Genomic DNA, 26,844 nt, shown 5'->3' on the forward strand with positions numbered 1-26,844 from the left:
GGAGGGGGGCAAATGCCACAAAAATTTGGCGATGCAACTGTCCGAACCTTGCGGCGCATCACGGCAGCAGTCAAGTGAATGTGAAAACAAGAGAAAGCTTTGCGGAATATTGATTTAATTCCGCAGCCTGTGCAGGGCGAAGATGTGCGCTGCAGATTACATGCGCTCTATTTCCCACCCATACAGAACCTTGAGTTCATCTGCCTCCACACTCCAGAGGACCAGAGAGAGACACAAAGGGGATGTTCTTTAATATGTTGCTGCTCTCGCTGAAGTCCAACTGTGTATAGGTAGCCAATGTGTAGACACAGAAGATGGAAGAATAGCATAAATATGTTAAACACATCATGCTCTCTCTTTTTCAATACATGTTTAAGATAATATCAGGGGATTCTTTCTCCGACCATGTCACCTTTAGCAAGCATCCTCTCCTGTCATTTAGCTTCCTGTCTCATGAATAATAAATTAGCTTCAGGACTTCTTAGCGTCAAAGAATGATTGGCTGATTTGAGACTGAAAGGTTGGTTTAAGTCTTGGCAACAATAACCACATAGTAGTGTAGCATCAAAAGCTTCTCTTTTTTGGAGATACTGTACATTAAGTGAATTACAATATTTATCCTCAGCTGATATACTATGCATCTTGAATTTGAGTTAAATCACTTTCCAATCAATTTAGCCTCCAGCAAAATGATGCAATAGGACAGTCTATTAACATGAAAGTATTTAAATCATTTATTGTGTTGATTCATGCAAGTATAATGAAGTGAAGGTAAAGTTTTATAACAAATGAGAAGAAGGTTGACTAGTTTAAAATGTGTATCTATCCTGTTCATAAGGGTATAAATTCTTCTTTGATGTCTTTTTAAATTTCAACTCCAACTTTCACTATTTTTTAGTATCTTCCTCCTTCAACTAAAGCCGTCTACATCTGTTCTAAAGTTGATGTATAGAGTCACCAGACATTCTCATTTGTTTCTCTTTTCCTCACAGCAGTGACAACACAACGTGAGTTTCTCCTCGCTGCCTCCAGCATAATTCTATGAAAAAAAGCAAAAGATCTTGTGAACAATTTGTTACTTTCTGCCCCCTCCTAACAACCCCCCCCCCCCCCCCCCCCCCCGCTAAAAAATTATGAACAGTGTACCTCACATTCTTGCGCACAGCCAAGTGAGGAGGCGCCTCCGCTGCAGTCCTGGGCCAATGGCGCACAGGGCAGCATTATCATACTGATCCCCGGCTGGCCAATGGCGCGCGCCTCCCCGGCTCACATGACGCCTTTCTGTGCGCTCCCTCTCCTCTCAGCGCTCAATCCCGGCGAGTGCAGGCATCACTGAAGACCTGACACCGGCGGAATCGGACGTTCCCTGTCCTCAGCAGAAATAACCAGGTGTTATCTTATGCAAACTTTTATCGCGATCAAGATGATGCCGGCCGTGATGAGTCTCTGCTTCGCTGGAGGAGCAGACTTTTTCCGTCTCCAAATGAGCAGAGAGCCACAGGGGCGAGACAATAACGCCCAGAAGTTATTGAAATGAATCGTAAGTAGGAATTCTTATACATTTTCCATGTTTTAATCAATAATTTTGGTTATTATTCCTTTAAGTAGCCTAGTAGTTACGTTGATCGTCTTCTTTTAGACGACTTTTTTTTTTGTTGTAGGCTATGGCTGCGTGTCTCACTTTTGCGTTTTGTGCTATGTGTCATTTATGTTTACTTTGAACGTATGATTAAACATTTAAAAACGCTGTCCAGGCTCGCATTGTTATATTTTTGATGCTTGGATGATCTCTGAGTTCATTTCGCTCGGTCCACATTCTTTGTGCGTCTCGATGAATGCTCCCGTTGTGGATGTGTGGCTGTCTCAGCGCAGCGCCATAGCATGAAATATAGATAAAAAGCACACGGCAAACCCGCTGACCCTAGCCAGTCAGGCTGTGCAACCGGTCCACACGGCTCAATGAGGACAATTAGGAGGGGGGGCAAGGGGGAGAGAGAGAGAGAGAGAGAGAGAGAGAGAGAGAGAGAGAGAGAGAGAGAGAGAGAGAGAGAGAGAGAGATCGAGGAGGGGAAAATGGAGTACTTGAAGCGCACTAAAGCACGGCTGCACTTCACTTCAACCCGCCAGGCAGGATAAGGGTGGATCTTCAATAACCTTATGTGGCATTTCCAATGCAGGATATGACCAAAAATTAAAAAAAAAGAAAAAAAGAACTTCCCCAAACTTTAGACCGGATCAGACTGAGAGGACAAAATTGGTTGAAACGCAGCAAATCACCAACCATTTGACAGTCACTCTATGAGGTCATGTCAATTACTAAACCCTTTCAATGATTTGAAATTAGAGGTGACTGGGGTCAGGGGGATGGAGAATGGTTGCACATTGTATGTACATGTGAGAGTGGAAGCTAAAATGTGTGTCCCCTGATTTTCCGTGATTTTCTGCACAATCGCAGGGAACGAAAAAGCAGGGGGGGGACTGAAGCCATTTGATGTTTTGAAAGGCTTCAGATGGCTTTAATTAGGACCTATAAAATCTGTGTGCCCTGTTCTTGGAGGCAGTGCTCTGGAAGGGGGAAAAAAAAGGAAAAAAGCAAGCCCCGATACAGAAAAGTCACTTCTGCAAAGGATTGTCTAATCAAAATTTTATAAGTCTCCTATTTTCCTCACCCACCCTCCCCTCCTTGATGCTGGTGGTATGTAGGCAACCCTCCTATACCCTCTTTGTCTGGCTGCTGTGTTGTCTATACCCCCCCCCCCCCACACACACACACACACACACACACGCACACACACACACATCCTCCCACCACACTCAACCTAACTACCGCCTACAGTCCCCTGGACCCAGACACCTGAGCGCTAGACATAATGATCAAGAGAAGTTCCTGTCTGGTTGCATAGCCAGTTGTTTAAGCTTTTCTTCCTTTACTCTTTTTGTCCCCGTGCTGACCTGGCGGGCCCTCCCTTTTACCCTGATTCTTAGTATAATTTGTGTGTGTCGGGGGGGTCACACTTACTTTTCTACTATAACTGTTTCTCTGCTGCTGCCGCTTCCTATATGGATCTTGGATGGAGTGTGGGTGACTCACACAGCTGCAATACACACACTCATGAGGAAACATCAAAGACTTCTTATGTGTGTATGTGTGAGAGTCTAAGTCAGAGCGTGTGAGAGTAAGATTTCAGCTATGCTGTTCTGGCAAAGGTCTGCAAAAGTATAGGTATGTGGTTGTGGTGGCACTGTTGTTATTTATTTATTTATTTTAAAACATTTGTTCAAAAAGCTGGTGCTTTTGTGCTGTTCTAGTTGGCTGGTTTTTTTTACGTGTTATGTTAATTGAACTTGATCTCTGTTAAGGATTATCTTCACCACATGGGAGGGGGGCGGGGGGGGGGGGGGGGGTGGACTCTAAAACTACATGTTTGACTTGTTTTTAAGTTTTTTCAATGTGATAATTCAAGATCTTCCCTTTGATCTTTGAATTCAAAAGAGTTACAGTGCTCGAAAGAGAAATATTTTTTACCATGTCTGATTCCTTCTTGAAAAAACAATTTTTAGAGCTTTGAAATGAGGCCCTATGATTCAGTCTGTCTTGCCTCAATTCTGATGGTGGTTTTTTTTTTTTGACTAGGCTTAAAGCTGATGTGGCTTTTGAAGTGAGGCAAAAGGAAATACAAAAGACTAATTTGAGGCCAGAGTTGGTAAAAACACATCTGTATGTGCATTCTTTGACGGGTAACTTCGGCTCGAAGAGTGTCTACCTTTGAGGAGTACATGTCTTTGTTTCTCGATGTGGGTTGGTGGGGGATTACATCATTTTGCTGCTGCTGGGTTAGCTAGATAATAAGCTAGCTTACTTGATGGAAAATGGCTGGTTGTCGTGAAGTCTTTGTTCTTATCTTTTCTTCACAACAAAGTGAAAACCAGTACACACTCGTTCTGTTTCTAGTCCAATGGGACCAATCATTTTTAATGTATTCGGTGATGTGCGATTTTTTTTGATAAACTTGTTTGTTTGGAGATTATCCCCTAACAGCTGGAAGAGGCTTCCTCTGAACCTTTAACCCTGTCATTTGCTCAGATACCATGTTATGGAGAACAAGTGTAGGTAACATTTGCACAGGGCTTCCACCTAAATCCCGCCTCTTGTTTGTGTGTGTTTTCTGAGAGCTGACTGTGTAGCATGGCATCAAGGAGATTGAGTATGTCTCTTCCTCTGCCACCACCCTTTGATGGGGGAAGTAATAAAAAGCTCAATGGGTGCAACAAGCTGTTATGAGGCTTTCTACCTGGAGATGAATAGGAGGCCCCTCCATAACGAAGGGGGAGAAGAGGAGATTTTATTAGAGGCTAAGGATGTGGGGGGATGCACCATAGCTTATAGACACTTGGTGTGAAATAGTCCAATTGTACCAGTTTACAGGAATGTGCTGTCTGCTGAGTTTGACGTGACAATAATTGTTTTTGATGTACCAAAGGGCATAATTTTCAAAATCCTTAATCTGTCAAAATATTTGAGTAAAAACATTTCAAATCTGTTCAGGTTTAAGTAGGTCAAAAGGGTGTTTTGTAAACATAACAAATTGTCCTCTTAAATCCCGCTTGAAGTGCAACACTGGCTCTGTGGTGAGATAATGCAACATCCATGATAATGGCATTGGACAATCACAAAGCCACAGATTAGGATTTTCAGTAACCAGATTTATGCGTGAAGGAGTGAAGTCATGGTCAGGAATGTAAATGGCGGAGTCATTCAATTACCACTGTGCCCTTTCCTTGGGAAAAGTCCCCAGCCGTGAAGAGGTTAATTGTTTTTGAATCTCCATCCGTGGGGAGAAAATGGGCGAACGGGAGGGATAATTGAGCCGCTGATAGTTGAGTGGATTATGGATTACTGCGCCTTTCCAAAGGAAAAAAAGGAAAGGAGGTGAACGAGAAATGAAGTAGAGGAAGGAAAAAATGGGAAAGAAGAGGTGCGTGAAAGGCGCTGTGTTGTGGATGCAGCCGCAGGGGTTGTCTAGTCTTATTCGTGTAGAGAGGAGAACTCCTGTTTAGCCCTGCAAGGTGACCCTTGACCCCTAGCATGCTCCTCCCGGCTCCAGGTGCACACCCTAACTTCTAGCAGTTCACACACAAACACGCACACTACAGGCTAATTTGGCCTGGAAATCACTGGTAGGGAAACGGCGTACGAAAATGTGGATTCTTTTCACATCTTAACCCCCCTGCTTCTTTTTTTTCCATTATTCTATTGTGAAGGGTTAAAGATCCAAGCCTGCTTGTTGGGGTTGGGGGGAGTGCTGTGATAATATGTGGCCTTTTTTCTTTTTCCTTCCTCCCCAGTATTTCTACCCAAGAAAATGGACAAGTGTCTTTAAACCTGAGGGGGGGGAGAAAAGGTGATCTGACATGGTGCAATAATCACAGGAGTGTTAATCAGAGGGATGTCATGTTATAATTACTCCAGTGTTTGATAATGCGGAGATGAACCACCTCAGGCCATGAGTGAAAGTTCCCTGATGCTATTAATGGGTGTTAATAAAATTCAAGAAACCCCGGATGGAACGAGCCCTTCTGCATGGCCTGCTGGTTCAAGCACTGTAAGGTTAATGAACCAATTTACATACTTTCTGCTGCCATCTGGGCGGAGTGACGAGGCAGATGCTCGCTACTTTGTACTGTTGCGTTGTGCTGTTTGAGACGGAGGAATGTGACGGGTCCGCAGAGGTCTATGAGCACATTTTGACAGTGGTGAGAAACAAACAGGGATAAACAGAAAGGTCTCCTTCACCATCGACCAGAACCCTTTTGTTTAATATATGATTAAATATAACCCGCTTACAAATCTCTAAATTATAAGTTGTTCTCTTTAAATGGGGTTGGTATCAATTGGACTACCAGTCTTAGCTATTTTTCTTTATAAGAAGTGACATTTAAGAGTGGATTATACCATGAACCCTCCCCATTTGGAGAAGAAATATCTGGGAGAAGGGACAAATCTATCCCTAAGGTGATGACAAACTATACAGGGGTGATCCAGGGTACTTTGGGAGGCTGGGGGGGATTAGCGCGTGTCCACCAATCTGCCATCCTCATCTGGTTGATCACTTTACAAATAGAGCATCCTTGTAGTGCTCTTTTCGCAGAGAAACACAATGAAGTCTGTTGGCGATCAATAAGGCAGTGTGAAAGCAGTGGGATATGTAAAAAAAAAAAAAAAAAAAAATCAAAGGCTCTGGCAGGCATGGCCATCATCTGCTGGAATCAGATAATGAAGCTGCGCCTTGGAAGAAAAGGTTGCTCAGGCCCCAGGGCTGCTCGTCTTGACAGATATCCCTCCTACTGGCACACATGCAGACTGATTTCATCTGGAAGACCAAAACATTTCTGCATCTGTCTGGTCGCCCTAAATGTGGAAGAACAGTCGGAATGACGGATGGGTAAAATGGAGAAAAGAAAATAATCCTCACAACGTGTATGGGGGGAAAATACGAAGCTATTTCTCTAACCCCTCTGTTGTCCTCCATGGGTGATGGCTTTTACCTCATGCTTCACTTACACGATTTAAAGAAAATAAAATCACCCCGGTTTTGGTTTGACAATGTGTCAGAGCCTGTGCAAGTGTTTGTCTCAGATTAGCTCTTTGTGCCGCTAGGAACAACGGCATATGGGGTGGAGGGGGGTCAGGGATGGGAGAACAATACCGCTGCGATCCAAGTTGAAAGAAATCATTTGCACAATTTTATGAAAGCTGTATTTGTCCGGTTGGATGGTTCTATCAAAGCCTAACAGCCACGGTGCAACGTGATTTAAATGCCGGGCGAGCTACAAAGCCGGCAGGATGTCAGGGTAGAGTCATTTCTCAGCTGAGCGCTCTCCAGGTAAAGGCACAGATAATGCAGCTCTCGAGTTTTCCTTTTCATTTTTCTTAAAGAAGTCTAATTTCTACAGATGGCTTTGAGCTGACACCAGTGCTGCAAAGCTGCTGTTCTCAGAGCTAAGCTTGTACAACATTTATGTGGTGAAGATGAAAAGACATCATCTCTATAGCCCAAATTCATCCCTTTTAAAACCTTGCTCAGAAAAGCTCAATTTCTCTCTAACGTCTTATCTTTTTTTCCCCCCTAATTTCTTTCTGTCTTCTTCTGTCGTTCTAAGACCCTGCACATTGCTGACTTTTCAGACTTTAAATACCAGGATGATACTTGCAAAGGTTGAAAGTTCAGGTAAGTTGGAAAGCAGAAGTATTAAGAGTTGAATGCAATTTCTTCGCCTGGAACCTGCTGTTAACTGGCAGCGCAGATAAAAGGAAAGAGATTTGCCTCTACCCATTTCGGTTGTTGTCTTCACTCTCAGAACCCCCTACAGTACTTCCTGGTGACTCACTTCTTTCCGAGCCATTTATGCTTGAAAACTTCCTAAGGATGAACCAAACATATTCTGGGTTTTTATCGTCGATGAGGGACCATTGGGCATAATGAAGTTCTGTTTCCCAGCATGAGTTTGGGAGGCTCATGATTACAAATGCTCTTCTCATTGTCTCCCATCATCTCCTGCCTAATTGAAGACAATATAATGAGACAATGGGGTCTCGCTCATCACTCTACATCAATGGCATGCTCTATGGAACGTGCCAGTCTGTTAAAAGTGGGAAGGGGTGTGTGTGTGTGTTTGTATGGACACTTGAATGCACTCGAGCTTGTTTAATTTGGACCAAGAAGATGGACAATTAAACTACATCTCCCAGGGGGGGGCTGTTCATTTTTGGTCAGCTTCCCCACTTCTAGCTCGCCCTCCCATCTTAACGCTCCTGGATGTGTCTGGGTCATGCATAAGGGGGTTGGGGTGAGGCGGGAAGGAGAATTGGGGTGGGGGTTCGCCAAGGTTGGGGTTGTCTCAGATGATTAGGACAGCCAAGTGGGGAGAGTCCCCCAGTGCCTGGCCTCCTTCACCTCCCTAATATGCTCTGAATAAGTCCCCCTCCGCTGTGCGTTTGCTGTGGGCTTCGGCGGGAGGTGGGGGGGATTATGTCTGGCCATGGTTTAGGAGTGTTTGTCATCTGCCCCCTCGAGGCCTGCACCGGCTCCTTTGTCTGAGCGCGAGGCGTCGGTACAATGTCAAATCACACAATGTACCCCTGCAATCAGGGCATCTCGGGTGAAAAACTGACACAGGATTTAATGTTTGGATTTCTATTTTTTTACCAACTTAATTCAGGGTTTAAGAATTTATACATACATACATGCAGTAGTTTTATTTAGTTACAATTGTGGATTGCTGCTTGTTCAAACCCTTTGTATTAGAAGGTCTCAAAATATTATCACAAATGGTCCTTTTTTATAAACGAATAAACAATAAAAAATAAGGGCTGAAATCCATCATTCATGGGGAGGAAAAATAAATTGCAGCAGAAGAAGCAACTGCTCATTTCTCTTCACAGAAAATAATTAACCAGAATACTTAGCAGCCACAGCTTGCATCTCAGCTAATCTACAATTGCAAGTGTGGGATATCCATCAAACTCTTAACAGTTTTTTTACTCAAATTCGAACAATGAGTCATGGTGGCAGTGTTTGCCCCCAATTGTATACGCATTCACTAATGTTCTCTTCTGGGTTTTTTGAAGGATGTTAAAAAACATCTTGTAACATAAGGACACCATTAAAAGTAAGTATTCAACATTATTTGAAACACTTGATAATTAATGCCTGAAACTCGTCAGAAAAGACGAGTGTAATAGAAGTTTAACTGTAGAATAGTTCATGAGTCAAGTGTTAAAATGTAGTAATTCAGCATCAAACAGTCATTGTCTGTAACTCAGTTTGATGACCTCAGAGGTGTTTCAATGCTTCCACACAGTGCATCTCTGTATGAAATTTGGAAGAACGATTCATTCATCTCCACACAATGGCCATCAAAGAGGGCACTGAGTCCCAGCCAGATATCACAAGTTACATTGAGACTAACCAAAACCTCCTCTCTACATACAGAGGAGGCTAAACCTCTGAATAACTGATAATGGCTCTGGAGGATTTAGATACTGTGGGTGAAATGGCTTCTGTGGCTTTGCATGCAAGTCATTTAGCCATTTGAAGCACCAGGAAACGACATGCAGTCCTCCATCCCGTTAACAAAATAAACCACAAATCTGGCTTCCTACTATTCATGAACAATTATGACTACAATATATATGCATATTGCAATGATATCATCATAATTAAATGATATGATAAAGATTTATTTGCACTATTGGGAACATTTAATGAAAATCATGCTTACATTTGCTGTTATTTCTCCATAAAAAGTAGCTAAAGAAAATGCAGTGCCGAAATAGACCCCCCCCCCCCCCCCCCCCCCCCCATTTTGCAATTCAATTGTCTACAATAAGTTGTTTTTATATAAACTTAATAGGAATAAAAAAATGATGTCAAAAGACAGCAAGATTACATTTTCGGTGAAAGACAAAAAAAAAAAAAATCTTTCATATGTACAGGACAAAATCTGCAAAAACTGCTTTGTCTTCAGGGGGCGCCACGTATAATACGATAGGTCGTCATGACAGCTTTACCATCGTGTTCTATGAATAATGTCCTGTGAACACATTTTTCAGTTTGAGCTTTTCGTAAGTCAAACCTGCTGCTAATTCTGACTCATATAAGCACACCTGAATGACTAATCACTCCGCAATTACTCGTCATAATATCCAACTGCTTATAATGCACACCCTCCAACTGTACAGCACACTCCACTCTGTACTTTGCAGATGAGTAAATACGCCAGAAGAGTTGTGATGACACCCAACCAGCTAATTAAGATAATAAAAGCCTTCACGCACTTTCTTTGAAATGTGGCAGTTTTAAGTGTGTCTCTCGCAGCTGTGTTCAGAGTGTCCCAATGTGAAGAAAATATATCTTCACAACCACGTAAATAACTGAGTCCACTTGAAATGCATCTTTTGCTCTTTTTTTTTTCTTTTTAAGTAGTTTCCACTTGTTTAAGTGTGCCTCGAAGTATAGAACTATCCTTTGAGATTTTGGTTTAAAGGAGTGTGGATGTGAAAGTTTGAGGGGGGAGGCTGCAAATAACTACAGTTGTGTGTGTGTGTGTGTAATTGAGTTTTCCAGGGTTCTGGGTGATCTGACCAGCGGAAATGTGTTCTGTGGGGCTATTTTTAGACTTCAGTTTCATTGGGGAAGAGGTTGAGAAGTTGGTTTATCAAAGCAGTTTGATTCTCAGTGTGATTACTGCGGATATTAAACCTTTCCAAATTTAGTTGCACCACTTCACACAACCCAGAGTAAAGTTGAGAATGGGATGGGATTTGATTAAATTTTGGTTGCAGGGAGAAAAAACGTCAGTTCAAAAAAAAAAAAAAAAAAAAAAAAATTCCATTGTTTTTCTTTCGTTGGATCTTTCAGACGCACAAAAGAGGTCGTAGAGGGTTGGGATTAATGCTCAAGCAAATATATCAGTCTATGCAAATCATCCATCAAATGCAGTCTTTTCTGTTTCAAGAAAGTAAATCATGTGCAGATGATCTCTGTGTGAGCAGGAAGCCTTGAAGGTTTGCATCATGTCTGCCACATTCTCCCAGAGGGCATTCTTCTAGCCTCCTAACATGGAAACGCACTCAAAAACAGACACACACGCACACACACAAGCACGCTACCATTAATTCCTCATCGCACGGCAGGAGTCTGTCTTCATCTGTCCTATTGATTGATGAAGCCTGCACAGCGGGGAGTCAAAGGGAGGCAGAAGTCTAACGCTAGCATCACTGGCAGGTGCACACACTCACGCGCACACATTAACAGACACGCGCGCACACTCGCTGTCTCTGTCATGTTCTCAGTGTGTCTGTCACAGCAGACTCTGCAATGACACACGAGTGTTCACACATGCATACTGAGAGACGTGACACACCCAGCAGTGGTGAGGCGACGCACATCACATCATGGCTCACAATTACACCACATTACACAAACGCACACAACTAATGAATTAGCATGGGCTGGCTATGCAGGCGCCTGGGCAGGACAGGCGTTTTCTATAAACATAATGTTTGCAGTCAGGGTTAATGATCCTATTCCCTCTGTGTGTGTGTGCGCGCGTGTGTGTGTGTGTGTGTGTGTGTGCGCACGCGGGGTTTTTGGCTAAGAGGAAAAAGGCACCGCTCTACTGTGCTGTCTCCCTAACTTCTAAATGCCCCAGGCACCATTACAAGAGCAGCATTTATGCTATTAGAGAACTGGCTTTGGCACGTTAGCTGTGCTACCAGAACGAAAAAAAAAAAAAGAAGCTAAAATTACGTTTTGTCTGGCCTCAATGGGCAGGTCCGGTGTTTTCTTTGCATAAATGAGAAATTAGAAGTTGTTGGCATAAAGGCTATTTTAGCAAGACGCCTGGAATATCAGGCGCGTTATTTCTGAGGCATGTATGTGTAAAAGTAAAATCAATAGAGTTTTTGTGTGCGTGTGAGTTTGTATTCTTTAAAGGCAGGGGAAAAAAATCCAGACTCAAGAGTTTTTGTTTTTTTTCCTCTCCAGTCAATCTTTACTTTAGTGTTTAAAATTAGCTTCCAAACCTGAACCAGAAATAGTCATCTGCAAACTACTTTGCCTTGGACTCTCAGTCAACTGGAGTCTGTGGGTTCAAAGAGGGTGTAGCCCCTCCAAACCCCACCCACCCCTCCCCATAAAACACACTTTGAGTGTGAGAAAGGCTTCTCACATAGTGCTGAATGCACAGAAAAAGTACAGGAATGAAGGAAGACTGAGAAGTAACTGTAACCGTGACTCTTTCTCCAAAGTACCCTACCCTTGTTCCTTTTCTCCCCGTTCACGTTTTTATCCCCCCCCCCCACCCCACCCCTGCATCCTCTGGCCCCTCCCTTCCTCCTCGCGTTCCTGTCGAGGCATGCCTCCAACCCCGCCAACCAGCATCGTCCAACGGGGGCAAAAAAAGAGATTTGGGGGTGGGGGGAGTAGGGACAAACAAAGGAGCACTGTTGCTGCCTCGCTGGGGTTTTTGAGGGAGGGTTGGGGTGCAGACATAGCGAGAGTGTGACTGAGGAGGTTTTATCATTAAGAATAGAGATTAAAATGAATGGGAGGGGGGGGGAGGGGGTGTCTGCTCTGTTCACAGTAATAAAGAGGACAAGCAGTGCCAGTCTTTTTTTTTTCCACACACACACACAGTTTGCACTTGAAGCAATGCTTCAGTTGGTGTTAATGTGAATAATAGAGGGATGGTGGGGGGGAGTGTTTCATTGTCTTGCAGCTATTGTACAATATTTGCTTAACCCTCGTGCTTTATCAGTGTGGCTGTACAATACAAATGAGATGGGTGAAAAGTGTGTGTGTGTGCAACAGTGGCTGTCACAGCTGTTTGCAATTTCATCAGTGTACTGTAAGACACCCCCCTACACACATACACTTACATTCACAAACGCTGTCAATTTACGAAACAAGGCCACAATAGAATCATTTTCCGAACAGCATAATTACAAGTCAACTCATGTGCAAACAAAAATGGATAAAATTGATGCAGTTACAAGCGAGTACAGATTTTTTAAACCATAACTAGCATATTAAAGCTATATAGGAGGGTGATAATCATCCTGTGGCTTTTATCTGCACCTGGTTGCCAGTCTTTGTTCCCTATCCTTCACTTTCTTATTTTAAGAAACGCTTACACGGAGAGACCTGTTTCGTACGTTGAAACCTTTCATTTTTTTTGCTGAGGTTTTTGCCGCTGTGTTTTTACAAAATAGTTTCTCAACACTTTCAGATAAACTAAAAACAACACAATGTCTCCACGTCATACTGCCATGTGTGTATAAAGGTGTAATCTCTGCACCCCTCTTGTTCACACATTCCTCCCACAGGCTGAGCAAGACCCCGTTTTGAAAGATAACTGAATTTCAGAGGCAATAAATGGAATCCCTCAAGCCCCCAAACTCTATGAATATTCTACTCTATGAGTATTTCATTTCTTTATTTTCCTTGATGTGTGTGGTGCCTGTGGAGACTCCATTTCTCTGAAACAGTTTGGTAACGGTTCATTTCCCCTCTCTGTCCCCTTTTTCCATCTCAGGTCATGAAAGGCGTCGGCGTAAGAAAAAGTTGAAGGAACCGATCGTGCATTAGCAGCATCAGGCATCGCTGAGGAAGGAAAGGGAAGCATGAAGAAAAGATAAAGTGATTGAAAAAGAGGTAAGAGCGCTCTGTTCGCCCCTGGTTGTTACATTGTCTCCTGTGTGTCTTTCCTCTGTTGCCCTTCAACATATTTGCCTGAGTCAGTTGTGTACCAGTGTGGGTTTCTTGTTTGCATGCACGCATGAGACTGTCTTTTTGTAATATGTTTGAATGCAGCTTTGTGTGTGTGTGTGTGTGTGTGTGTGTGTGTGTGTGTGTGTGTGTGTGTGTGTGTGTGTGTGTGTGTGTGTGTGTGTGTGTGTGTGTGTGTGTGTGTGTGTGTGTGTGTGTGTGTTCCTGGCATAAAGCCACAGCTGCCAGGTGAGGAACGACCATCCTGCCTGAGTCACCTGCTACATGCTTAACTTCTTTGTTGTCTTTCTCTCTGTTTTTCCACCCACACTCATGTCTCTGTTCTGAAGAAACCAACTGCCACTTCACCCTTTGTTAATATCTATCTTCATTTTTATCACAAGGACGTTACATAAAGGTTGACTTCTTCACAGGAACTGTTTCCTCCTTTTTTTTCTCATGGCTCAGCAACAGATTCTTAATTTTAATGAATTTATTCTGAAAATGTCTGCACCAATCAATGTTCAGGAACCAATTTACACTCAAAGCCCTTAAATTTCTATTTCATTCATACTTTTTTCTTTTGTGCTTTACATTAGTCCAAAGTTAAGCAAAATGTGTTGACTCATGTAAAACAGCTTTTCTGTATTGATCCAATTGAACTGAAATGACTGTATCCAACTGCATAAAACACCACCTGTGTTATTTTAAGATCTTAATCCCATGTTCGTGTTTCATGTCAGAACACAGAAAAAACTCATCTCCTGTATAAGGTTGGGATCTTTTCTTTCAAAGCATTCTTTAGAATATTTAAAAAAATGTAAAAAAAAATCCAACATTTTCTTCGCAATGCGGGGAGTTAAAAATATAACCATTACCTTGGAGAAGAGCATTGCCAAAAGGCAAAACACAGGAGTTAAAACTGGGAAAAGAGCCACCCTATTGTCTCTGCGGAGTTTGAGCGGGTTCCCAAAGTGAGCGGTCTCTCAGAGAGTCTCTCTTCTCTGTGTGAGCCAGAGAGCAGCGCTTCATCGTTTTCCACTACATAAGCATGTACAGAATGGCTGCCACAGTGCACAGATAGGAGGGACGGTTTAAGAGAGGCAGTGAGAGGAACAGAAAGGGTTGTTTTTTTTCTCATTTCTCATCACACCCCATTCTTCTGAAACTCTCTTTAACCTCTACCTCCTGCCCAGAGGTACACTATTACTGGTATAATAGTAATGACTTTAATTTTAAATCTCAAACCTTTTCTGGAGTATTCTTTGCAGTTCATGCCACCTGATTCTGTTTTTTTTTTTTTTTTTTTGTCCTTTTATCATGGGCTCTAAAATAGCAATATTCATTTTCATCATTTTTTTTTCTGTTCTTTGGTGAATGAATCTGTAACTCTTCTGCTTTTCCATCTTTCTCGTTCCATTGTTCAACTCCCCGAGCAAAAACTCACAAAGCGACCTGCTACTCGCATTCACTTGGCAGAAGACAGCTCTAATTCAATTCACCTCATTTCTGTGCACCTCAACTCACTTCATAACAACCCAGTCGAACTCAATTCTCTCTTCAAGCTCTCCCTCTTGTCTCGTACGCTCACTCATTTATTTTCAGTCCAACTGAGCCGTGCAATCTTCTGTCTTTTCTCACATTTTCAAATCCCTTCGGTTCTTTTTCTCTTGTGCAGCCTCTAAAAATACTCAGACTTCAGTCACATGGCCCAGTCTTTACATCCATTCAAAAAACATAGGGCATTCTACCTTTAAAAACAACAACAACAACAACAAACAGGAAGAGAGGATAATGAACAAGATTAAGATTGTTGTTTGAGTGTAAAGTAATGGTTTTGGAGAATGTGAAACTATCCTCCAAGGAGCCATCAAGTGCAAATGATAAAAATCTATTTTAAGAATTCCTCACATTTCAAATCCCTGTTCAAATCATCCCAATTGGACAAGGAGATGTTGTTTTCTGAAGGAGCTGGTTTTGAACTCCTTTGAAAAAGAATTTTGTTCTATTTATTTCATCACTCTGATGGTGGATGTGCCATGTATCAACCAACCGGGACTGCTGGAGTCGCACGTTGTACAACAACACCCCAACTCCGTTGTTTTGGAATGATGCAACTGCAGTCTGGGGTAAAAAGAAAAGGGAAAAGGTGGAGGGTGTTGTAAGCACGTATCCAGACATGCCACTTCTCTTTCTTCTCTCCCCCCCTTTTTTTTTTCTTCGTCCCAAGTGTGTCTGTCCTCAGCTTTGGAGGAAGACTCTCTTTCAGGAGCAGCCAAGTCTGTCTAAGCTGGACTTAAAAAGCTACAAGGCTCAAGAGGTGGCTCTCTTTTTGGTGTCCATTTGTGTATATGGAGGCGGGGCTGCAAGGCTGAAGCCACAGTGTCACATGTTTTCATATTTCAAGAAGCGTGTATAAGAAAATGACAGGCAAATGAGTCACTCCGTCAAGTCGTATTGATTCACTGCAGGACTCGGGGACAAGGCGAGTAATTGTCAGTTTCACGCTCACGCTAAATAACAGGCAGCTGATGGACGATGGATTCCAATGATGGGGTATAATCAGCCGGGGAAGGGGCATAAAAGGCTGATGGACAAGTGTCGAAAATGGTAACATTCGTGTCCCCACAAAGGAAGGCCTCGACAACAGAGTGCCCTCTCCTCCTCCTCCTCCAGCCATCAACCAGCACAGGATTAAAGATCCGAACCCGAGCTTTTATTGAGTTTAAAGCCACAATGAGGGTGTGATAAGGATGAGGGGCAGAGATAAAACATTAAAACAGAAGGGACAGAATATAAAAGAGTGTGGGAATCAACAAGAAAGAGAAATGGATGCTGGTTCGAGAAGATTTCAAAGTGAGCGTTATCTGTGAGCGAGGGAACCAAAAAGGGGAGAGATAGAAAGGGGGTAAGGGCCAATAGAGCGATGCCTCTAATGTCTTTATAAGGTCATAAAATTCTGCACTTCCTGGCCCCTCTCTAATTGCTGAGAGGGGTAGAAGCGGGATGAAGTAGGGGAGGGGGGCTCGACTCTACCTGACTGCAAAATGAGGCCTCTAAATCCTGGCTGCTTGGCCTTAGGGGGCTTTTTCTCGACATGCTTTGCCAGCAACATGGATGCGAAGAACGGGAGCGACTTAAGAAAAGTCTTTGAGTGTGCTTTATTGTTCTTCCACTTGAGATGAAATTTGAGAAAAAGATAGATGCAAAAAATAAGATAAGTGTAGGTAGGGGGGGATGGTTCTGTACCTTAATGATCCCCTTAGAATTCCCCTTCGACTGAAAATAAGACAAACAGTGAATGAGTAAAGAGAAAAGAGGACTTAAGGCTCTTCCTCACAATAACTACCTGAAAATAAAGCTGAGAAAGAACATAAAAATAAAATAAAAAAGCGGCACAAGGAGAGAGAGAGTTTTATTGACTCAGCGGGAATCGAGCGTAGAAATGGCTACGCTCCCCCAAGGAGTCGTGTGCTGAACTCTTGAAAATGTGAAAAGTAACGCTTGCCTTCATTGGAAAAGAAAACATTTTCATTTCATAAACTGCTTGTCTAAGAGACCCCTCTCCCACCTCTCACCCTGAAATCAGCACAGTAGAGCCTTCATAAGCAGAGCTTCATTTCATTACTATGTGGAAAGTAGGAAAAAGGCCCCAACTCATTCTTAACGGTGTCCTAAATACCTGCACATGTACCTGAATGGAAGACCCCATTTACATCAGTATTTGTTTTTAAAGTAGACCACATCAGTTTCCGAACAGAGACTTGAAGCATTTTGCTTGCCAAAAGGAAAGCTTTTAACTTTATCCAGGTTATTTTGTATTTAGGTTGTCGAAGTGTCTTGAGACGTACCTGTGGGCAGAAAGGAAAAAAAAAAATTCAAAGTGTCGCTGGCAACAACTGGAAATATCTCCTTGTCCCTAATTGGATGATTTTCATAACTAAAAAAGTAAAGGAAAGCAGACGCTTTCAAAGGAACTAAAAATCCAGAAATTGAAATATTTTTTCGTGAACATTTTTTGTGTCATAGACCTTTATACTCTTGTTAATGGAAACGTGCTATTGAACCATATTGAAAATATTTTAAACATAGTTTTACACAGCTGGTTCTCCATATGCCATGTTTTCAGTCTAATGTTTAAGGTCTCGTGGTTTTGTTTGACACGTTCATTTTTGTCTCTTTTGTCACTGACTTATGCTGAGTTCATGAGCCGCGCGTCTCTCTTTTAGTTTATTTTGATGGCGAAGGTGCGGGGGCATATTGTTACTCAACTTGCCGCGCTGCAGGAGCTGTATAACAGTAGCTGTATAACAGTAGCTGTATAACAGTAGCTGGGTTTTATCAGAGATGGAGAGAAATAAAAAGCGAGTCAAAGGCAGCCCCCGAAGCTTTCTATAATTCGTCCCGCGAGGAGATAAAGGCCTGCATTCACTGCTGGGTGTCGATAAGACCTATCATTAGCCTGCCATTGGAGGTATTACAAACACACACACACATGCACAGAGTGTGGTGGGGTACTTATTCCTTATACCCATTCTCTCCCCCTTTTTTTCCACAAACACACGCGTAAATATTCGCATGCGTGCCAAAGGAGGGAGAGAGGCAGCCAGGCTCGACTGAATGGAATAAAGGCAGAGGAGTGGACCCCTGCTGTTTTCCCATCACAGCAGAATTCACTCAGTTTCACATGTTACACACTTCGCCATACCTCGGCTCCATGTGTGTTTCTACAAATATAGAAAGAACTTCCAGAAGCATCTCGATAAAGAGTGCACAGAACTTTGAAGCTCTGATATCTAGAGTTCGTGTATGATTATGAAGCTCATGGTTAAGACTAAGGCAACATTGTTTTAATTTTTTCATAGCTTTCATGCCTGTGTTAATGTAACTCTACTTATAGTAATCCTCTTTGACAGAAAAATTATAAATGCTGCTTTTTGTGCTAGAAAAATTCAATCGTTGAATTGTTTTGCACTATGAAATATTTGCTGCAGTTAAGTGTGCAAGACAAAAATACATGCACGGTTATTTGCTTCGAAGTGGCTTCCATCTGCTTCAATGATAAAACTCCTTGTTTACAGGAATTTTCTGAGTTAATGTAGTATTGACTTATCGATGATGAAACGCTACATGCAGCACATTCACTCATCAAGACAGGAGTAAAATTCGGCACAAGAAGAGGTGTCCTATTAGGGTGTTCCAGTATGTGCGTGTGTGTGTCTCTGTGTGTGTGTGTGCTGTCTTTGCTCTAAGTAGATGATGGACAGTAGCTTGTATTCCCATTCCCTCTCATTAGCTCCCCGCTCGAGAATATATGAGGTTACTTACCTTCCCGCGCGTTGAGTTCCCAGACAAACGCCAAGCGTTAGCTCAGGGTCATTAGCCACGCTGCTCAGAACAAATGGCCTTCGATAGCATCTCGGCTAAAACACAACAAGAGCAGATTAACCCCTTGATCCTTGGAGGATAGCACATTGAAAACATTAGGAAAGGAAGAAGACAAGCGTGACGGCCCTGTCTTTCATTTTTCGCATTTTCGGACTTAAATTAACGGCTTCGTGCTTCGTGTTGCAGATTTTAAGAGTCCTTCTTTATTGAGGCCTTGGAATCTCATTACAGCTGAGCGTCACAGTTGTTTGCCTGAAAACAAAAAAAAATGCTGAGAGAAAAGTGGGCAGAGGATCAAAGCCTAAGGAGGATTTGTTTGGCAGAGAGTCGCTGGGGTCCAGCCCATGTAAACCCCCCCCCCCCCCCCCCCCCCCCACACACACACACACACACACAGACACACAGACACACACACACCCACGTCTCTCTGTCTTCCATCAGCACACCAGTATGTGTCCCCCTCACAACAATGCCAGCTTGAAAATGATCCTGAAAAAAGCAGTGTGCAGTCACAACAACCCCCTCCCTGAAACAGACGCCTTCTTATTAAAACGTGCAGGTGTGTGTCTTTTTGAGCAGGTTTCTGATATTATTGGTATTTAATCCCACCTCTTCTGATATGCTAAACAATTCCCCACATGATTTTAAAATCCTGCCGATGTTGTCATCAAAAGAGGAACCTTTTGAAAGTCAGGGAACATGTTGGGCTTCAGGAGGAGAAAATCCAACAACAAACAATATAAAATCAGATTGCCTTTGCAACCTCAACCTCAAATAACTCTTGAATGGGTTTATTTCCATCTAGGGTCAATGTGTTCACCAAAAAGTTCTTTCCATAAGGCCTGGGTGAGGTTTGTGGCCTGTTGGTGAAGGGGGGGTGCTTGGATGTCTGTTTTGGGCAAAAAGACACGCCCAAAGGATGGATATAATTAAAACTAGTGACTTTTTTTTTTTTTTTTGAATAAGGAGGGTGTTTGGGTAACTGCTCTGGGTGGTCTAGCTCTACATGTCTGTGCTTGTTTTATTACAAACAGACACAATATGGTAAGAACATAGACGGATCCTGACAAAGCACAAAGATGAGTGTGTATAGTGTTCGTACACAAAAGGTACAGGAATGAAAACAGCCGCACTGCTCGTTTTCTTGATTTTCTTTTGGTTGTTAAAAGACACGGCACAGTAAAAACGTATTTTTTAAAGAAGCATGAATGATCAAAGAAATTATCTGATCTTATATTCTCATCCTGGTGAAAGTTGAACTTTTGACCTCTTTCAATATCTTTTTTTCTGTTTCTTTTCTCGACTGAGCCACATAAATGTCCCCAACTACAGAATTTGACTTGAACTGCATTCCTAACTTCTTTCTGGGTTTATTTGTCAGCAGTCAGAAAAGAGAAAAATGTCACCTGGGCAGCTAGAACTGAGGTGTTAGCACATTGTGACTTAGTTGTATGGCTGATTTGTCATTCTTCAAAAAACTGCACACAACTGCAGGGCTACACTATACACTATATTCTATAGTACATGAATCATAGTTTGTAGATTAATTCACAATCTGTCTTAAAGTATACAAAAATCCAACACACACTCTTGTTTCACACATATGCACAGTTAATGTCACAGTCATTACACTGGACTTTCTTTACTGTGTGGAAAAAGAACAAAAACATCAAGTCAACCCCACAGCCAGGCCTTTTCAAGCGTTCAGTCCTGATTAACAGCATCTTCTCGTTAACACATAAACACCCTGTACCATCAAACACTCAAATGTTCGTTAATTTGCAATTTTTTTTTTTTTTTTTTTTTTTTCCAGTTCGCATGAATCGGCTCATTTAGCCGGCAGAGGAGAACACAGATTTTATTGTTGCGTTCAGTTTTTTTTCTTTTTTGGAAGGGGGGGAGACACGTGGGTGGTCCTGAAATCTCTTCTTTTTTTTCTTTTTTTTAAAATTCTTTTTGATGTGCCAAGCAGCACATGGATCTGTTAATGAGAGTGTAGGTTGGTGACTTTGTGCTCGGACCATTATGATGGAGTCGCCCTCTCTGGTCTCGGCAAGTCTGCTTACTGGGGCAGAGAAAGAGAGAGGGATGGGAGTGGGGGAAGAGAGAGAGGGGTAATGCAGGAGGAGTTGGTTAGAAAACATAGTGAATGTACTATAGAAAAGAGCAGAACTGTGGGACACATTAGCTCTGAAAGACGGAAACAGTAAATTGCACGTATATTCTGGCAGATGTAGGCAATTGAACCAAGTCGGGGTAAAACAAAGGGAGCAGTTCCTAGGCGACATAAAAGGTTTAATTTCTCCTTCAGCTGTGGCAAGCAGCTTTCCTGTGCTGCCCCGTTTCACTGTATTTAACATCAAAGTGGAGAATGAACAATAAAGGCAATTTTTCATCTGGCCAAGGTCAATCATTGTTCCTTCTTTATGAATGTAGATCCGGCTGAGCGGAGTTCAAAGGAACCATAATTCACTCTAAGACTATTTTAGCAAGCCACCTTTCTGCAACCTTCCAGACATCATTTTTCTTCCTTTTTTTTTTACGGGAGTTTTCTTTTTGCAACCAGGGTTTTAGATTGTACAGATATTTTCTAGGAATTTTAGGTTCATTTATTTTAGCGGTTGTGGGTGTTTTTTTTGTTTTTTGTTTTTTTTTGCATGGGATCTATGCTACAGCTATGTGTCTAGACAGCCTTTAATAATGTATGAGATTCACTTCATGTAATATGAAAGACAAAAAAAAAAACGAGTTTACTTGAGCTGAAAAGACTACTAATGCTAAATAAGTGTTAAGAATGTTTAATTTTGCTTAAGGCCCTGCATTCAAGTTTGTAGTTAAAGACCCAACGCTCCTTATAATCACAATATAAACTGTGTAATAATAATTATAATAAAAAAATGGACCTGAAGATTACAACAAAGCATGCTGTAACGCAGCCCTTTTAGATTTTGGTATAGCTTTGGTAAGAAGGTTTTGAACCTGAATCATCTTAGAGCACAAGTTCTTTTTGTTGGAGACTAAATTGTTCTTGAACTAAAGATACTGAAAAGGACTCTTAGGGGCTACAAACAGCAGGGTGCTCAAAGACATCATTAATACGGCCAAAGCAGTTTAAAACCCATTGATGAATATGTCTTCCAAAGGAACTTTAATGTGCTTATTGACCACAAACGAACCCGCAGCTTTCAGGGTACACAGTGTGACTCATTATTAGTCACAATGGGAGACCAAATGGCTCACGAATCAAAGAAAACATCAGGGCATGCAGAGAACAACCATGACTGACTAATGGGGTACTGTGATGGGATTCCAAACTGCTACTGCAAGTACCACCAACTTAATCTGCGCTTTGATTTTTAGAGGTTTGAAAAGTGATCTTATTCAACTCTTAGTATAGTCTTATTTGAGACAATGAAAAGGTAACATGAACTCACTCACAGAAGTTAAATAAATAAAGAAAATAAGAAATGGAGAGTATATTTTGAAGCTGGAAAACATTTAAATATACAATTTCATTGTTTTATTGTATTAACGTAAGGATGAAGTGAGTAACCTAAGTTAAAAATGGAAGTGATTAATAGAGTATGAAAGACTGTTGGACTACATACACATTTGTGTATTTTTGTGTACATTTGTTGTGTCTTATTCAACATGATCCAATGACATCTCATTGAGACACAACTTTGTAGACTCTGAATGGTTCATTTTTGAAGTTAATTAGGTTCAAAGTGGAAAAGGAACACATTTAGTCTACTGAAAAAGGAAGCCTTTAATAGGTTAAATTACAGAAAATGTACATTTTATGCCATTAAAAAAAAACAAAAATAACCTCTCAGGTTTATTTAAAAACCAGTGAGCTTTCTTACTACATCATCGGGTTGTTCAGATGTTTCCCCCCCTTTTCCCTCCGGTCATCATGAGACGTTTTACTCAGGAATTCTTTGTGATAATTCATTCTGTCTCGGTTCACAGTACTCCCAGTCTCATCATGCCGTGTGTACATCAGACACACAGCTCTATATAATACATTACAGTCTGCGCTGTCATTATCCTCCAGCTCTTTATTGCGTTTAGGCCACCACATAAAAGCACATCAATGTCATTTGGGTTTATTAGAAGAGACATAACATCCATCCAAACGCACAATCACTGTGTATCTGATTGAACAAACTGCAAAGAGGCTTCAAAGGCCCCTTCCATATGTTTGTGTTAGTGTGGCTCTTGTTCTTCAGGCATTCCTTTTTTTTTTACCCATAATCCACCTAGCCTGTGTCTAAACAGTCTCCCCCTCCCAAGATGAATCATGTGTTAATGTACAACTGCGGCTCCTTGTCGTTGTTTCTCAAGACCACCCAGTGTGTATGTAGGGAATCTGATTGTGAGCGGGCTTGTTGTACGTATAAAATCATGTGCGCTGTATTATCACAGCTAATGCTGCGACACACATCAGTCAGTGCTGATGAATAATTTGGCTGTACATCACCGTATGTGTGGGGTTTGACATTTTAATAACACAGTTTACCAAACAACACCTGAATTTATCCTGCGCTTTCTTCTTCTCTGTTTGTTTTCTGCCCAGGTCCAGACACGACGGAGGCACACACACACACACACACACTCTGGCACCTAGAGTCTGTCTGCGGTCTCCCACCACCTTGAATAACGCACACACACCAGGGCCTGTTAAGGTAAGACTCAGAGACCTCCAAATTAAAGGGGTAATAATGGTGTTAATGTGAGAAAACAAACTCATTATGTCTAGCTGTTTTTCCCCTCTTTGACTATTCTATCGTAAAAATCTCTAAATGAACTAAATCATTGAATTAATGCAAATGTTCAGCTATTAAAGTGCTTTTGTTATCATATTCCTGATTTTGTAACTTTTTATACGGAGAGTAATTGTATGTGTCATACATGCTATTTAGAGTTCGTCTGTCGGTCTGTGTGCACAAAGCTCACGTTACTTTTTTTTTTTCTATTTCCACCCGTCAAAACCAATCCCCACAAGTCAAGTTTAACAGCCGTACCACATATCCCACAAACCCCCATATCCCCCCCCCCCTCCCCTTTACCCACCCTGTGCCCCTCCCAGGCTTCCCAGCATCCTGCTTCACCCGCCATCCGAAAAAACCCCACACATGCTGAAATTATAGCATGTGAGGCGGCATTGTGGAAAGCCCTTCCCTCCCTCTCCCTCCCTCGCTCGCTCGCTCACTGCATTTGCCCTACTCGTCCCTGCTTATCTTTTTCTCATTCAGCGCCAGTTTTGGATACGTCCCATTTTATTTAGATTTACATTAAAACACTAATTACCAGCCAATGTTAATTTTTATCTACGGTTACAGACAGTGAAGTTCACACTGAGGCTAACAAGGTGTTAACGATGTTCTAAATAAGATTGCCCTCTGTGTAGTGATTAGTCTTCTATATTTGGCCTTTGCAAATTACATAAAGATGAGTATTGTGTCCTTTAACGTACCACTATCAATTGTTTAGAACACAGCACTTAATAAATATTCATTGATTTGTCAAATATGTTTCAAGGGTATCACAATAAGGACAAACACTAATATTAACGTGTTTAAAGTTAATGTAATGGCTTAATTTTACACAAATACACAAGAAAGCTGTTTCTAAACTACTAATGGATGCGACTCGGTAGACCGTCGTCATTACATATTTACAGTTGTGGTTAAAATCCCTAAAATCTAAGAGATATTTTCTCCTTCAAGGATCTGTCACAGTGACAGTGACTCTGGTAGTTATTCTGAGCAGTGTTCTGCAGGGGAAAAAAAAATAGAAATCTAAAGAGTGCCACTTAGAAAAGTGTCACCATGAAAAAACAGTGGCAAACATTTTGTTATGAAATATTAATCTTTCCGAAGTGCAGAGCAAAAACATTACATCCTAGCATTGCAGACGTGAGCGAAATAAATGAATACAAAATGGAAAGCAGAAATTCTCGGGCTGCTGCTCGTATGAGAGCGACTTATATCGGGGAGCGGCCCCACCCTCTTGGTTTTCAGCTCGGGTTTAACTGACGGCAACTCCCTCACACAGCCTCCATGTCACTAACCAGCTGTAATGATACACTCCATCAGTTTGGCTTTGCCTGTGCGGGGCAAGCCTGGTTAACAGCCAGCAGAGATGCTGCACGCGAGTGTGTGTGTGTGTGTGTGTGTGTGTGTGTGTGTGTGTGTGTGTGTGTGTGTGTGTGTGTGTGTGTGTGTGTGTGTGTGTGTGTGTGTGTGTGTGTGTGTGTGTGTGTGTGTGTGTGTGTGTGTGTGTGTGTGTGTGTGTGTGTGTGTGTGTGTGTGGCGGCTATTAAAGCACTTGAGAATCAGAGAGGAAAGGACTTGCGCAGCTAATGGATGTGTCTATTGATGTTCCCATTTAGCAGCACACTGTAAACGATGGGGCAATGATTGTGTTGGAGACGGAAGGAGGTGGAGGAGGAGTGGAGAGGAGAGTGGGTTTGCCTGGGCGATGATAATGACAAGGAAGGTTATTATTTGGCACCCTGCAGAGCTCTCTCGCTCTGTTTTCTGTGAGTGTGTGTGTGTGTGTGTGTGCGTGTGTGCATGAGAGGGCGAGAGGCACTCTTCCTCCATCTCTCTCGCTCTTGTCGCTCTCTCTCTGCCTATTGGCTATTATTCTCTCCTCGGTTTTCCTCCCCAATGCACTCCTCTCTCACGACATTACTCACCGCTGCTAGTTTACATCAAACAGTACATCCACCTTTACTTCTCTTTTTCTCAATGGCGGCCTGTTTTTCTTTTTTTTTAATTTACAGTGCAAGGTTGGTTGATAAAATGTCAAAAAAAAGACAGAATAATACATACGAGGTGGTAAAATAGTTTCTTGTTATAAAATTTTCAGTATGGCAGGCTGCCCTTGAAATATTGATTCGCCCACCAGTAGACTTTTTTTTTTCCCAGCTGCGTGTGTGTGTGTGTGTGTGTGTGTGTGTGTGTGTGTGTGTGCTGTCGCGTTCAATCAGCGTGTGTGTGATGAATATGAAAACAGTCGGCCTGCCTGCAGGTTTGGCAAGAGACCACCTCCAGCTGGACTTCAGACCCCTACTCAAGTGTGTCTGCGTGTATTGTGGGAGCGTGGTCGTACATGTCATCCTGCATCTGTCAACACCGTGACAACCTGCAGATGAAATAAAGAAAACTATACGTCATAATATGCCTGCTCACAATGCAACTCACCCTAAAGCATCTAAAGATCAGTCAATTGTTTGTTCGGAACGGGTTTTGGAGTTTTTGTAATTCTTGCAAATATTGTGGGGGTTTGTGTCCTTTTCTCACCCATTTTTTTTCCCCCAAGTCCATGTGTGCATGTGTGTGTATTTTTTGCAGACTGCCGATTGTCTGTTAGGATGTGAAGTTTACAAATGTGCAAGTATTTTTTTTTCCACTGTATTTAAAATTCCATCAATCATTCTGTGCGTGTCTGTGTGCGTATGTCTTTAATCACAGGCCAACAGATGAAGACAGTGACGCCAGTCCAGCTGTGAGTGGACAGAAGAAGTCAACACTCAGTCACACACACGCACACACACACACACACACACACACACACACACACACACAGCCGGAGGCGCGTGAGCAGGTGAGCATTAAGTCAGACAGCTAAACAGATCACGTCGCGGTATGATATCTGCAGACAGGCAGACAGAGGAGGCCGGTCCGTACCTGCAGGCAGAGAGCAACAACTCCAGGCACCCTCGCCAGGAATTTCCTCCCCCCTCCTGACAGAGAAAGAGAGAGAGAGAGATGGAGAGAGGAAGAGGGCGAGAGACAGAGCAATGCAAACTAGTGTGTGCAGTGAGCACTTTATTGATTAGAAATGGTCTGCTAAAGTTAGTATTTAACTTCAACGGCAGAAATCTTTTAACCATGACATGAAGCATTTTATTTTTTATGAAAATCAGTAGACTCATATTAAAGAAATGATACAAGACCTTCAGCTGGGTTTGTCAAGCAGATTTCAAAAAAGGCTTTAGATGGGGGTTTTTTTCCAGTTCAGTTCAATGTTGTGCTTTGAAGCTTCACAGAACTCTCACATCTTTTTTAAATCCCATATATGAATATCTAAAACCAAATTATTCCTTTTTTTCAATAACTGAAATATTAGAAGATTTTTGATAATTAATAGACAATAATGGTTAAGTAAACTT

The 26,844-nt window shown here is 42.1% G+C and overlaps 1 long non-coding RNA gene across 1 annotated transcript; it reads left to right on the forward strand.

Moving 5' to 3' along the window:
• The first annotated feature begins 1,319 nt into the window (after positions 1 to 1,319).
• Positions 1,320 to 26,844, forward strand: LOC306827808. Its single transcript, XR_013779672.1, has 4 exons — positions 1,320 to 1,540; positions 13,099 to 13,217; positions 23,239 to 23,347; positions 26,144 to 26,844. It is a non-coding gene; the product is annotated as an uncharacterized lncRNA (long non-coding RNA).

This window comes from Symphodus melops (genome assembly GCF_947650265.1).
Source record: "Symphodus melops genome assembly, chromosome: 8".
NCBI lineage: Eukaryota > Metazoa > Chordata > Actinopteri > Labriformes > Labridae > Symphodus > Symphodus melops.